Here is a 14,890-nt window from a genome sequence, read left to right as displayed (position 1 = left end):
TCAATCCCAGGACAAGAATATCTTACACTCATGCACGTGTACTCCAGGCAGGTGCTGAATTTTAAGATTAAACTCAGAGTGGGTAAAAGACTCAAGCATGCTCATAGAAGACGAGTTTAACCTGCAAAAAGACAAAGTGGCAAAATAAACCCATGATTAGAATGATTAAGCGGTCACATCAGATGCTCCTGCACAGCTGCACACACATGCACGCACACGTGCAAACTAAAATGACTACGAATAAAATTCAATGGAAACAGAAGAACGAATCCTAATGAGTAGAGTTCTTCCGTTAGCAATGACAGTGTGCATAAACCGTGCAAAAGAGACAGGTCTTCTTGCATGGAGCTCTATTTCTCCAGTCACATGCTGAAGCTGAAATGTTGAGTCCACTAACATCGGGTCATTTGGAGGATTGTATTCTTTTCCTGGTTTGTCTGAATTCTGCTGCAATTCAACGAAATGTGGTGAAATCCAGCCTGACAGCAGAAGGTTGGTTTATGCTTGACGCGTCCTCGAGGTCCGCACAGCTCAGCGCGGCGAAATTGCGTCATTTTAACAACCACGCCCCTCCACCGCGCCTCCGCACGGCCCAAAATTTCCGCAACGTGCACCTAAGAAATTTTCTAACCACGCAGATGGTCGGACGCGCAAAAACATGGCGGACCGGCAAGAACTAGTATGGCAGAGATTCGTAAATACAGACATTTGTATGATTCAGCTCTCAGAGATCACCGTGATCAACATGTTGTTAATAATTCTTGGAGAGAAATAGCTCGCACTGTCGGAAAAGACGAGGACGCTGTTAAAAATGCTGGAATGCCATGTTGTAAACAACAGTAATGTCTACTTCTACTATGGTGTAGTGTTGGATGTTTGCCGTAGAGCTCCATGCTGCCCCCTACAGTTTGGGAGAATATTGGCTCACCGCAGAGACAAGCCGCATGAACCATACACGCTGCGAGTTATGAAGCACGTTCCATCCGCGAGCCGCATCACCAAGCGGAAAGTGAATGTGTCAAGCATAAACCAAGCTTGATGCAGTTTAGTTTGGAGAGTTACTTCTCTACAGACAGGGATGTTAAGGTGTTCATGCTTCACAGTTGGGTAAAAAACTATTCAAACTATTCATGTCTTTGTTTTCTTTAACACTAGAACTGACCCCCTGAGCTCTACCAGAGGTAAGCCGAATGACTGCTTGGTTTGAAAATCACAACTCAGTCACTGCCTTTCATTTGTAAATAGCACAGATGATGGCCCATTGAAGTGTGAAGGAATGTTGGGGAACATGAAAATTCTCAGTCACTGAGGTTGGCCGGCCTCTTTGTTGAATCTGGTCAACTGAACTGGTCCACCCAAAATAATTTATGACTGACTACTTTTGTGAAGACTTTAGATAAGCACTGTAATGATTTAAATTACATGTTATTTAATTAGCCATAAGACAAAAGATTCCATAGCAAATATGCATTCAACCTTATGGATCTGTGAGGTTATTTCAACCAGAAGATTGGAACTTTTTATTGCAGGGATTAGATAACAGCTTCGTATTCACTCAGATACAAAAGAAGAGAGAGAGAGTCGAGTTTAAAAGTTTAAAGATGTATTACTAAACATGTTACACCCCTCCAGGCCTAGGATTTCCAGGAGGGGCAACACAAGTGTGGTGGGAGTAAACACGAGGACAACTAAAAGTCAAAAGGAGTTTATTAAACTAAAAATGTCTCTGGCAAGTGAAAACTGGTCCTTTGAAATAATAAAGCCAGAGGTCTGGTTAAACGAGTCTCTTAAAAATAAAACTGACAATAAGGGCAAGGCCCCACGCTCGAATAATACCCTCCTTTTGGGTATGAGTTCTCCTTCTGGTCCTGTGCTGATCCTGACGTGGCCGGCGTGTCACGCTCTCCCGTTCTCTCTCTCTCTCTGGAAGCGGATGGTTCTCCTCCAGAATAGATCCCCATGTTGTCTGACCTTTCTTGGTTGGCGTAATCCACGGACGGTGTATGTACCTCATCTCCACGATTTCCAGATGTAACTCTCTTCCGGAACACCACTTCTTTATTCTGCTCGGCGCTCTCGTTCATCTGCTGCTCTTCTCGTGTGCTCGATCTCTGTTGTATCTCTGCCAGCTCTTCTTCCTTTCAGTCTTTCTCCGTCTGCTCGATCTCCGTCCTTTTCTTTCTGTGTCTTAGCTCTTCTTCTCAGATCTCGTCCTCCGTGTGTGTGTCTCCGTGTCTGTTCTCCGTGTGTCTTTCTCTCAGCTCCTCCGTTTGGATCCGTTCTCCGTCTGTCCTCCGTTGATCGTTTTACGTCGCTCCTCCCTTCTGTGAACCGCTGTTCGTCTTTTGTAGGAAGTCCTGATGAGCGCTGATTGTCCACAGCTGGTGTCAGCGGGCCGGCGGGAAGGGTGCGTCTCAGCGTGCCTCTCTCCATGGTGCTGATCTTGTACCAGCGGGGCCAGGGCAAGGAGCTGTCCATGGTGCGGTGGCTTAAAATCGGAGCCCAGGAACGCAGGGGTCATAACAAAACAAATTAAACTAGACTTTAACACTAAATGTATGGTGTAACTAAGGTGAATGAAGAATGGTGTGATGTGGAATGTTGCTCAGAACCAGCAAATCCGAAGAAACGATTAGTTCTGATGGGAACTGAAGGTGATGTCTTCGTGCTAAGCTTTGGTCCGGAGATTCATAAACGCATTCAACGCCATTTGTCGGTCTACCTACCCTGGTGGAAGTCCCCATTAGATCAGGAATGTCGAGGTCCAGCTTGACCTTCTCTGGAACCGAAGCCGGTAGGAAAAGCAGCGGTTGCCGACCAGACCAGTCTTTGAGATACTTCTGGGTCACGCCAGTTTTGTTGGCATCTAGTGAGGCCCAAAACTGGGTCATGATGGTTCAACTTTTATTCTGAAAGGAACCGTTGCAGCAGGTGGAACGGCAACAGGTTTTATCCAGCTTGTCGTTGGTTCTTTCGGCTGAAGAGGAAAGTTACGGATTGGCCACTCCGACAACTTCTCTAGAACGCTTTGAACTGGCGTTAAAGATGATGTGGGCATAGTTTTATACTTCGGATGTTTTGGTTTATGGTCGAATGAAAAGTTGACAGACTTACCAAGCACCACCAAAACCACGCCTCCGTCAGATCTGGCAGATTCTGATTGGATCAGTGAAAGCAATTTGCCATGTCTTAATGCTACGTGTGATCAGTCCTAGTGGAACATTTAAAGTCATATTACTTATTATATTCTATAGGATTATAATAAAGTAATTAATATTTTGATTTCACAGATTGGTCACATCTTATTTATTGACTAACACTTGGTTTGATTAGCTTTATTAAAAATAGATTTCTTTGATTTAAGAAAAGGAGAGAGTCCATTCTTCTTTCTTCTCTTGGCTGGAAAGAAGCAGTTTTATAACAAATGTATGAGACCTTGAGACCATATCTCATGCAGACTAGTTCTGTGTCAGAGGAGAGGGGAAAATGACTTTTGGTGGAAAACAGTCATTTCATACTGTTACAGCACAGATGTTGTGAATGCAACATAGGCTATAAAGGCTCAAAACATGGAAAATCGGTTTTTAAATTACATTTTACAGATGTTGCATGCTTTGTCTTTATATCCCTCATGTAGGATTATCTGTCACACCCCTACCCCCAAATACGTTGCGCATAAAATACTTCACGAATGGGTGTGGTGAGGTGGTTTGTGGGTGGGGGATTGAACAGTGATGACTGTGATACGGCAGACATTCACAATCTTCAAGGACATTTTACTGGTTGGAACAAGATACTAAGATCTCTGGACTCGATCTCCTGTCCAGCTCTGACCCACCCAACAACTGCGGAGTCATCAGAATATTTCTGCAGATGACAGACTCTGAATGCTACTGAAAGTTGGAGGAGTTCAGAGTAAAAATAAATTGTAAAATTATCCTCACAGAGTTGCTGCTTTGTCCAGATGACTGTGGGTCTGTTGAAGCAGGTCTGTGACAACGTACAGTACTTCCCTGTGTTGTTAAACAAGACTTTAGTTACTTGTATTTCTTATCAGTGTAGCAATTAATAATCAGATTTTGAATTCTAGCACTAGTGCTAGTTTTGGTGTTCATCAGGACTCTGTACTTGGACCACTGCTCTTCATTTCAGGTCATATTTTTTTTTCCATTGCATTTGCATTGGTCTTTAGTTTGACTGAATGTCTTGTGAGTTGATCTCTGTGGGGGTAACCAATCCGCCTGTCGATCTCCCGATCCCTCCTACCCTCACTCGTGAACAAGACCCCGAGATACTTAAACTCCTCCACTTGAGGTAGGACCTCTCTCCCGACCCGGAGTTGGCAAGCCACCCTTTTCCGGTCAGGTCAAAACCTGAGCAGATTGGCAAATTAGAAATATGCTAAAAAAAAACAAGTCCATGCATATTTTACTTCTAGGCTTGGTTGTTACAAATCTTTCTCATCCCACTGTGCAAAGACCTAGTTTACACATCCTACAGACATGGTCTGGACCGACAGACTTAATATAGACATGATCTGCAGGTCTATGCAAAATTGACCGTTTGCAGGGATATATTCAAAAAGTTCTGCTGGAAGCTGCCCGCTGATCCAGAATGCTGCGGAGTTCTGATAAGTGATCATACTTTCTCCTATTTAGCTTCTCTCCATGGCTTAATGTAAACCCTGAACAGAATTAAAATGAACTTGCCTTGCTTATAAACCTCCTAATGACTGAACTTCATGACATCTTAAAGATGATATAGTTCTATATTTTCTCAGAGCGCTCCACTCTCAGGCTGCAGGGATGCCTTTGATTCCCGTTAATTCAAAGGCACATAAGGAATGACCAAATTAAGTGAAAGATTTATCTTTTGCTCGAGTGCAAAAGAGTGAAGCAAATCATTTCTGCAATAAGAAGTCAGAGAAAGAGCTCCAGACAGGGTTTTTGACAAGATTATTACAGTGGAGGATTGGCTCAGTTGTGTGTTGCTTTGGGCAAAACATGTTCTGTTTTAAGCTACATGAAATCCACTCAGCCTGTGACATGGCTGCGTGCGTTGTTGGAAGATACACTGCCCACATTAAACAGGCAAAAGGCACATACACACACACACACGCACACACACGCACACACACACACACACACACACACACACACACACACACACACACACACACACACACACACACACACACACACACACACACACACACACACACACACACACACACACACACACACACACACACACACAGCTGCTGGATAGAATCCCTCAAATTCAGTAAACATTAAATGTTCTGAAGAATATCCATTTGATCTCTTTGAGTGGCGGAGTTTTAAAAATAAGACGATGACGAACAAAAAGGAAATACATCAACAACGTTTTAATGGAATCTCCAGAAAATGTTCCGACACTCCTGAGTTTCGCTGTTAAGGTTTATTCAGGGCTTCTGGAGAGGAGGGTTGGCTGAGTGACTGGATCAGGGATTAAGGAGGAGCAAGGAGGTTATCCCATAGGGGGTCTAGGAGAGCTCGTGGGAGTTCTACGTTTGTATTTGAAGATGGCATACTACCATGTTCCTTTTGGGGGGGGGGGGGGTACTCTGGGAGTATATGGTACCAGGCCCTTTGATACGGTGTAATGATTTAGATTACATGCTATTTAATAAGCCATAAGCTTAGGTCCCCGTATGATTGGTGCCAGAGCTCGGTCTGCATGAAGCTTGGTTTATGCTTGACGCATTTACTTTCCGCTTGGTGATGCTGCTCACGGATGGACCGCGCTTCACAACTTGCAGCGTTTATGGTTAGGGTTAGTCTGGAGGCAGATGCTGATTTTGTTTGGGGAAAGTTTAACCGATTTCTTCTAAAATCAGAAAGAGCCGGTCGTGCTAATAGCAGCAGTTAGCTCCGACGAGCACAGCGTGATTCTCATCACCTCTGGGTGATGATGGCCAAAGAAAACGGCTAAATCCTCACAACAACCGCAAAGCCGGGTAAGGCTTGATCAGTCAGTGAGTACGTTTACATGCAGCCAATATCCGGGTTATGATCGGGTTAAGGTCGGCATTCGGGTTTCTGAGTTGATCAGAATAACCCGTTTACAAGTATAAATAGAAAGAGTTACCCCTAACTTGCATAACCCGATTTAACTGCGGACGTTGGGGTAGCGTCAGGACGTATGGACTACGTCCAGACGCAATATGCGTAATTTCCGGTTCTTCTCGTTCCGGTATCTGTGAAAACAACAACATGTTTCCCAGTTCGGAAGAGATAGCGACCGCGTTTGTTTGCGCTTTAGTTTCCTCGTCACTCCAAAAGTGTGGTGCTGTGCCGCGACTCGCCATTTTGCTCCCAACTTGTTGTTTACTTCCGGTGTTCTGGCGCATACAAGACGTCTCGCTACTCAAAAGACCAAGATTCCTTGCGAACAGAGCATGCGCAGAACACACGTTTTGATGGGGATATCCCGGTATGCGTTTACACGACCAAACATTCGGGTTAGAAAAGGGTTACCCCAGGTGTAATAACCGGGTTTTTAAAAACCCGGTTATGAGCACATCCAGGTTTTTGGCGGTGTTTACATGGACCTGCGGAACCGGGTTATTGTGAATATTCGGGTTTTAAAAGGGTTACTGGCTGCATTTAAATGCACTGAGTGTCCTTATTCCTTTATTATTGTAATGGTCGTGAAATGAGACACCTGAATCAGAACACGAAAACAACACAACTCTGTCGTTTTAAAAATACGCGAAGATGAATGTTTTAAAAAACATCTTCTCTAATTAATACATAGTCACAAGGACTTACAATGAACTACTAATGTCCGTTGCTGCAGGAGTCCAGACTTTATTTGGGTCGCTTCCTATCTCGTATTTTGTGGTCGTTTACCGAGGAAATTCCAAATTTTTTAATCAAGCCTCCCGCGGGTCGAACAATCAACCACACAGTCCACCTGCTTCACTAAATCCTCCTCCAAATGTGCTAAACAAACAAATTATAGACAAAATACGTCGTTTCTTGCCACACACTACTGTGATGCAATGCTAAACAAACGCTGACGTCACAAAAGATCCTCCTTTACGCGTCTGCTGCCCCCGGTGGATAATCTGTATATCAAAAGGGACTTTCTTCACGTTTCAATGAACTTCAACAACTCTCTTGTTTCAGAAGGTGATGGAAGCGTTCCAACGGATACAAACTAAATTTGCAGAATGAAAACACAGCCTGTGAGTCTTGCAGCAATCCAAACGGCCAATTAAACATCAGGTTGATTTTTATTCTGACCTCATATTTACAAGTAATTTCATAAATCAGTCTGTCACGAGCTGAACTCGGGAGACCCGTGATGACGCCAAACACAATAAGAGTTAAATAAAAAGTCTTAATCAGCTGTGGAGTTACCAGAGGTCTGAGGTGGGAATGGTCCGACAAGGAAATCCAAAAGGCGAAGTAGGGGACGGAGCAGGATCGAAGCCAGAAGATCAGAGATGCAGAGGAACAGACAGGGAATTCCAAAAGGCACGGTCGGAGATGGAGCAGGGTTCTGGATCTTCGAAGGTGAGGTGAGTAACGGCTGGAGAATTTACTGGCAAGAAGCGTTCGATAATCTGGCGATGGTTGAAGAGCTGGCTGGGGTTTGAATAGCAGAGTAACCAGGTGTGGAGGATGAGTTGATGACAGGAACAGGTGAGATGAATGAAGTTGATTGTGGTTGCCAGGGAAACAGGGCTTGGCTGGAGCTCGATGAGGGGACCAGGTGTGCTGCATAAGGGCGTGACACAGACGTGCGAATCTGCATCTGAATATCATTATAAATACTGAGAGGTAGTTTAATCTCTCCCAAACGCAGCTGGATAATGTAGGTTACACGTTCTTCTTTGGGCAGAAGTTTCTTTCTGCTGCAGACCTGGAGACAGGACGTACCTGTCATGCATCAGAGGAAATCCCTGGCATTAGGCTGCTCAGACTTGGGAGGAGGAAATGAACAAATGAGGTGCAGGTTTGTCATATCTCCATGACAACCCAGGAGTTCTGGAAGTTTCCCCGGCGCCAGTAAAAGTCAGGACTAAGTTTAAGCCGATAACTCGACTCTCTCTCTCTCTCTCTCTCTCTCTCTCTCTCTCTCTCTCTCTCTCTCTCTCTCTCTCTCTCTCTCTCTCTCTCTCTCTCTCTCTCTCTCTCTCTCTCTCTCTCTCTCTCTCTCTCTCTCTCTCTCTCTCTCTCTCTCTCTCTCTCTCTCTCTCTCTCTCTCTCTCTCTCTCTCTCTTCTCTCTCTCTCTCTCTCTCTCTCTCTCTGTGACATTAAAGTCCTCAGAGTGTCTAAAAGGATGTTGTGGATTATTTTGCTTCCTTTAATGTCTGTGTAGCACAAGAGAGGACTGGATTCACTTTGCACGCTGCTGAGTGCAGCAGTCCGCCTCTAAATGCTTCAAAGTCAACCTCACCAGGAAGTGTGTGTGTTGTGCAACTTCTAATAGAATCAACACGTAGAGCAAAAGTAAAGATTTTCTTGTCCTCCTGCAGGATTTTTTCACCACCTTTGAATGTCGAACACAAAGTGCTGAGCTGTAACCAGAAAGAGGAAGTCCTGTTTCCCGTTTGTGCATCAAATACAACATTTTAATCCACTTGCAGCTCTGGATTATCGAAGATGGATCAAAGCAACTGAAGATGAATTTTGTACGAACGTTTCTTTTGAAAATAATACTTCACTCCACATGTTACAAAGGCTTTTAAAATAAAAATTCACCGTTTCTGCAGTGAATCACTAAAACACAAATGTTTTCAGTTTTTATCTCCCACATATGTTGCATTCAGGAAATCCCTCTCTGTCATGCTCTGTGTCCTTGTGGTCCCCAGCCCCTTCCAGGTTTCCCTCATGTTTCTCCCTAGTCACGTCACCCCTTCTTTCCACCGGAGCCGTCAGCAGCAAGTTACTGCAGCAGCACGTCTTGCTCGCGTAAAGCCTGGTTTATGCTTCTCCGTCAGCTCCGCAAGGGACAGACACGCACGGATTAACGGAAGCGTTTTGCTCTTTTACTTCTCCGTCTCCTGGAGAGTGTTGCAAAGCAATTCCCCGGCAGGACAGCAGCGGGCGTAGCGCTGTTCGGTGGTATCCTGTCATGTATCGGTCCAAGATAGTGTGTTTATATTGTGTTTTTTGTGTATATAAGAGACTTTTAACACTGACATATTTGTCTCTCATTCTCCCACCGCTTCATGCGCTCCCCACCTCTAAACCCACGTTTCCTGTCATTTCCGTCCACAAATAAAACGCTTGCTGCGCATCTTTTCACTCCTCCAGTCACGGGAGAATTAAACGTTCATATTTTTAGAGTTTTTTCGCGAGGTATTCTTCAAGCTTCTCCGTGTCTGCCGCTAGTTATCCTCGGCTCTCTTTGCAATGGCGGCGCTGTAAACAACAGCGGCATCCTGACCAATCACAAGCTTGCGTAATCCGTCTCGTTCAACGGATGTTTAAAAAAGTGGGCTCGACTCCGTACGTACTTGCGTGCCTGCCGGAGCCCTACGCAATGACGGATAATGGCGTTGCGTGTCTCCGCACTGACGCAGACGGAGAAGCGTAAATCAGGCTTCAGCTGCTGCTTGGCCCTTCCCACGAGACGTGAAGCAGCAGGGAGCAGCTGTCACCGACAGAGCACGAAGTCACACGAGTGACTTCGTCAGTAAGCACAACAACAAGCAGGAGAAAACTACAACATGGCTCCAAAAGGTTTGTATTTTATGTTCTGTCCGTTTTATAATCGCCAATACGGACCTGAAAAACAAAGGAGACCGCTAGCTAGGTGATAACTTCTCACGGGGCCGCACAGTTAGTAACTTCTTTTAAAAGTAAAGCAACCGGAAGGCAGTACGTTTCTTTATTCTGAAAATCCCGAGAGCTTCTCTCCATTTCCACGTCCGATTTCCTGTCTTTCCTTCCGCAAAAATGTCGAACTTGACCCGTTTCAGAGGCGTCACGCATAGAAAATAGAACCGGCGCGTAAAGGCCGCGACATGCTGCTCCTGAGATGCGGCTGACTCGCGCTGCTGACGGCTCCAGTGGAAAAGGTTCTGTTGACCACAGCGGTTCCTATCAGCAGCTATGACGTGCTGCTGCAGTAACGTGCTGCTGACGGCTCCGGTGGAAAGCAGGGGTTATACTTAGTTATCCCATCCCATTTAGTCTAGTCTCCCCATAGAGCCCCTCTCTTTTGGTCCCTGTCTCTTTAGTTCCCCAAGCTGAATATTTAGTGTTTTTTCTGGTGTCTAGTTTCAGGTTTATTAGTTCTCTCATCTTTAGTTCTCTGTGTAGTTATATTATCCAGTCAGTCTTTTCCTTTAACAATGTGTTCCTTCCCCGTTTAGTTAATTAGTCTCTCCTGATCCTTTCAGCTCACACTCCTCACACACCTGCTACCTGTTTCCCTGATTGCTTCCCTCTGTGTATATGACCCTGTCTGTGTCTCTCAGCGTTGTCGGCCCATTGTATGTGTCAGCGTTGTTCTGTCCCCCTCGAGTTTCTCCGAGTTCATGCTCATGAGTGAGCTTCTATTTTGTTTTGGATCGTTCAGTAAGTTTTGAGATTAAGTCTGGTTTTTGTGCCTTTGGATGTTTGGCGCATCCTCCTTTAAAGGGGCATTATGGAAGTCTGACAGCCAAAACATGTGTAAAAATAATAAATGTCTTCTTCATACATTCTCCTGCAATGCCCTGGTCCTGTAGAATGAGCCCTGGCATTTTTACTGTGATTGCCTGTTTTTCTGTAAAATCACAGAAAAAGAGAGATGCTCGGCTCGAGCAGGCTGCTTCATGCGCGTTCACGCTCAGTAGGGCTGGGGGTAAACGATTATTTTTAAAACGATTATTCTGACGATTATTTTATCGAATAGTCGACTATTCTAATGACTTTTTAGAAAATTAATCTAATGATTATTTTTCTATTGCACAATTAACAAAAACCAGAAAATCTCAAATAAATTCCTCAAAAAAATTGATAAATTCTTACTGTAAGAGAATAAACACTACAGGCCTTCCATTTTGTATAACACTGCGTTTATTGTGTTGGTTGGTTATGTTCTGGTGATGTGTAGAACTTGGGAGTGCAGGCTGCTGCCTGAGAGGTGGTAGAAGATGGAGTGTCTCCATGCTGCTTTGTTTTGGTCACTTATGTGCGTGAGGCGAGTGGTCTTACGGGTTAAACCAAACTCACACTAAACCGAAAACCCACAACACTCTAAATGTAATAAAAGGGAGATCTACACCACAAAAAAGATGAACTCTAAACCAAAACGTAACAGCTTATCCCAACGCAAGAAGCTGTTAGCGAAGATGCTAACAGTAGCTTTACCAACATTAAGTTCAAGTTACCAAGTTTAAATAAACCAAAAACACCCAGCAGCAAACAGACCAGCATGGAGGAGAGACTGCTACCACCAAAACAGCTCTCCTCATGTCTGAAAGAAGCTCCTTAATGAAGGGAGAAGCGCTCCCGGTGATGTTCTACATCTGCGATAGACACGAAGCAGCGCATCTGACCCCGGAAGTTGTTGTCCGTTGCCGGGAGATGAAGGGGCAAAACAGGAAAGGAATCTAGTAGCGGACGGACGTTGTTCCGGGTCTTCGGTATTTGGCGGAGATGTTAGTGAAGGCGGAGAAGAGGGTGAACTAGAGGAAAAGCAGGCAGATTTCACCTCTATTTACAAACTCCTGGGGATGCAACAAGTGGGCGCGGTGCGTCGACTTCCGGATCTGACATCGACAAATTTTTAGAATCGAGCCGTCGACTTCGTCGAGGCTTCGCTACAGCCCTAACGCTCAGGCATAGCCCGTAGCATTTGCTATCCGTAGCTTTAGCAGCAGAGAGAGAGGCAGTGCCACTTTGTCGCTGTTCCTAACGCCTAGTGACAAAGCTAGCTACATTTCTGAGGACCCTTAGCTACTTTCTGTAGAACTTTCTTCTAGATATTTCCTGCAAATTAGCAACAAAATAGCCATTTTCACTCCGAACCGTTCTTTGGTTTGACGTTGTTTCAGCTGTCATCAAGGATATAAATGTTACAGATACAAAATGCATCACTGGCGCTTTAGCTCACCTAGTTAGATGTTGAACTTTCATGTCGAAGACCTGGGTTTGATTCTGGATGTGAACATAGTTTATTTAGAGTTTATTTTTTACATTGATTGTATATTTTTTTACATTAAGATGCCCAAATTTTTATTTGAGACCCGCCGAACGGCATTGAATTCACAGATAAAAAAGATGTGGGTTCAACTTTCATTTTGGAACAATTTTTCAAGCAAGGGAAGGGAATGATCTGAGCATGCAGGAGGACTGACCCATCCTAAACCTTTGTCAGCTGTGCTGAAGAGAAAGGTACAGAACCACATTATTTAATTAATTAGCTGCACATTCTCCTGTCCTCTGTCCTCCGGGCCACACACACACACACACACACACACACACACACACACACACACACACACACACACACACACACACACACACACACACACACACACACACACACACACATGGGACTGTCTCAGCTGTTATTTTCATTAAGGAGTGTGCACGTACAGCATGCGCACCTCGTGCACGAGCCTACAATTGAAGCTGCCGTTACTCTTTTGGCCTGAGGGGGCAATCGCTAGCAAAAAAATTCAAAAGTCCGTAAAGTCCCTTTAAATAAAGGAATTATTTTCTTAAACCACTCCTGCCTCGAGTCGTTCTGGGGATTCTGCATCTTGGGTACAAACCTCCTGCTCTCATTGTGACACTCGCAGGCTTTAGCACGTGTTGTGGCTTTACATCATTTTGGGAGGTCTCTCTTAACAGAAAATAAAATAACTTCTCAAAAGGCGATTAAAAACGGCTAATCTGATCACAGAACTGGTGTCAAGCGATCAGTCTGACACAAAAATGAAGATGATGGAAAATCAAGGTCAGTTTCAACTTTCATCGAGAATCTCTCTGGAAAAGCTGGAGGCGGAAAGTTGCTACACAATAAGCTCATTTTAAATCCGAGCTATGCAAGAGGTCAGTTAAAACACATTTGCAACGTCTTTTTATCTGTGGTTGAGTCGTGATTGATTAATTACGTATATAGAAAGAAATTGCAACAATTATCATATTTGGATGGTTTTTTAATTGTAGTTTAATCCCTGAATGTTTTAATTATGTCAAAATGGTTTCACGTGATTACTGAGTGAGCAGAGCTCAGACTACACAGGTGTGGCAGGCGTGAGTGACAGGAAAACAGAAGCTGAGGGAAAAGGGCGCAACAATGATAGTGAGCACAGAAAAAGAGAAACCAAGTGTAGCATAAACATTTCTCTGCTTCTGTTTTCTTCAATGTACAAGAGAGATCTGAACTGCAAGGATGCATTTTAATAGATTCTGTCATTTTAGGTAATTAGTGTATATATTTCATTGACCTAATTAAACACTCATAGTATGATGGATGAGGATCAGCACCTTCAAATCTGAGACCGTGGTTCTCGACCGGAAAAGGGTGGCTTGCCAACTCCGGGTCGGGGGAGAGGTCCTACCTCAAGTGGAGGAGTTTAAGTATCTCGGGGTCTTGTTCACGAGTGAGGGTAGGAGGGATCGGGAGATCGACAGGCGGATTGGCTCAGCGTCTGCAGTGATGCGGACGCTGAGCCGATCTGTCGTGGTGAAGAGGGAGCTGAGCCAGAAAGCCAGGCTCTCGATTTGCCGGTCGATCTACGTCCCAATCCTCACCTATGGTCATGAGCTTTGGGTAATGACCGAAAGAACAAGATCGCGGATACAAGCGGCCGAAATGAGTCTCCTCCGTAGGGTGGTCGGGCTCAGCCTTAGAGGTAGGGTGAGGAGCTCGGACATTCGGGAGGGACTCGGAGTAGAACCGCTGCTCCTCCGGATCGAAAGGAGCCAGTTGAGGTGGTTTGGGCATCTGGTCAGGATGCCTCCTGGACGCCTCCCTGGGGAGGTGTTTTGGGCATGTCCTGCCGGCAGGAGGCCCCCGGGTCGACCCAGGACACTTTGGAGAGGTTACATCTCCAATCTGGTCCGGGAACGCCTTGGGGTCCTGCCGGAGGAGCTGGTGGAGGTGGCCGGGGAGAGGACGGCCTGGAGCTCCCTAGTTGGGATGCTGCCCCCGCGACCCGGACCCGGATAAGCGGAGGAAGACGACGACGAAGACGAAACACTTATAGTAATAAAAATCTACTAAAACTGCAATTATGAGCAGAAAAAGTTTAATACCAAATATTTCTGTGTCTCAGTTCTCATTGCATCTGCAGGTTTGTTGTTAGCAAATAACCAATCAATAAACATCCTGATGATGCAGCTGAGCTCACGTTTGTGTGTGTGTGTGTGTGTGTGTGTGTGTGTGTGTGTGTGTGTGTGTGTGTGTGTGTGTGTGTGTGTGTGTGTGTGTGTGTGTGTGTGTGTGTGTGTGTGTGTGTGTGTTTTAAACTTTACTACTTGACTTCCTGACAGCAGTTCTGCACAAAGCTACAGAGGCAAGTCTCACACAACTGATCAGCTACAGGTCAAAGGTCGGGTTAAATATTGTCTGGACTGTATGAGCAGAGATTACCATGGGGGTGTTCAAACTTCTGCTGGTTTCACTCTGCAGGAAAACACACAGCTCTTGTGAGTGGATGCATGTGAAAGGGTGATAAATGGAGGACACAGGAGGTTAATTCTGTTCAGCCGGATTGTCGGGTCACTGAGGTCAGAAAAGAAATTAACTCTATTAACCTTAAATAACTTAAGTGTTCTCTCACCGGTCCGACGGCCAGAAGGCAAAGCCAAACATGCTCTTCCTGTTTTATTTTAGCGCAACACAAAACATGTGGAGCAAAACCAGATTATAACTTTTTATACTTTTATTTTG

The 14,890-nt window shown here is 44.9% G+C and overlaps 1 protein-coding gene across 1 annotated transcript in view; it reads left to right on the top strand.

Moving 5' to 3' along the window:
* Positions 1-14,890, top strand: part of LOC139063930 (uncharacterized) — a 670,684-nt gene that overhangs the window by 225,753 nt on the left and 430,041 nt on the right. The window lies entirely within an intron of this gene.

Source organism: Nothobranchius furzeri, chromosome 18, assembly GCF_043380555.1.
Source record: "Nothobranchius furzeri strain GRZ-AD chromosome 18, NfurGRZ-RIMD1, whole genome shotgun sequence".
NCBI lineage: Eukaryota > Metazoa > Chordata > Actinopteri > Cyprinodontiformes > Nothobranchiidae > Nothobranchius > Nothobranchius furzeri.
This window is presented reverse-complemented; position numbering and strand designations above follow the sequence as displayed.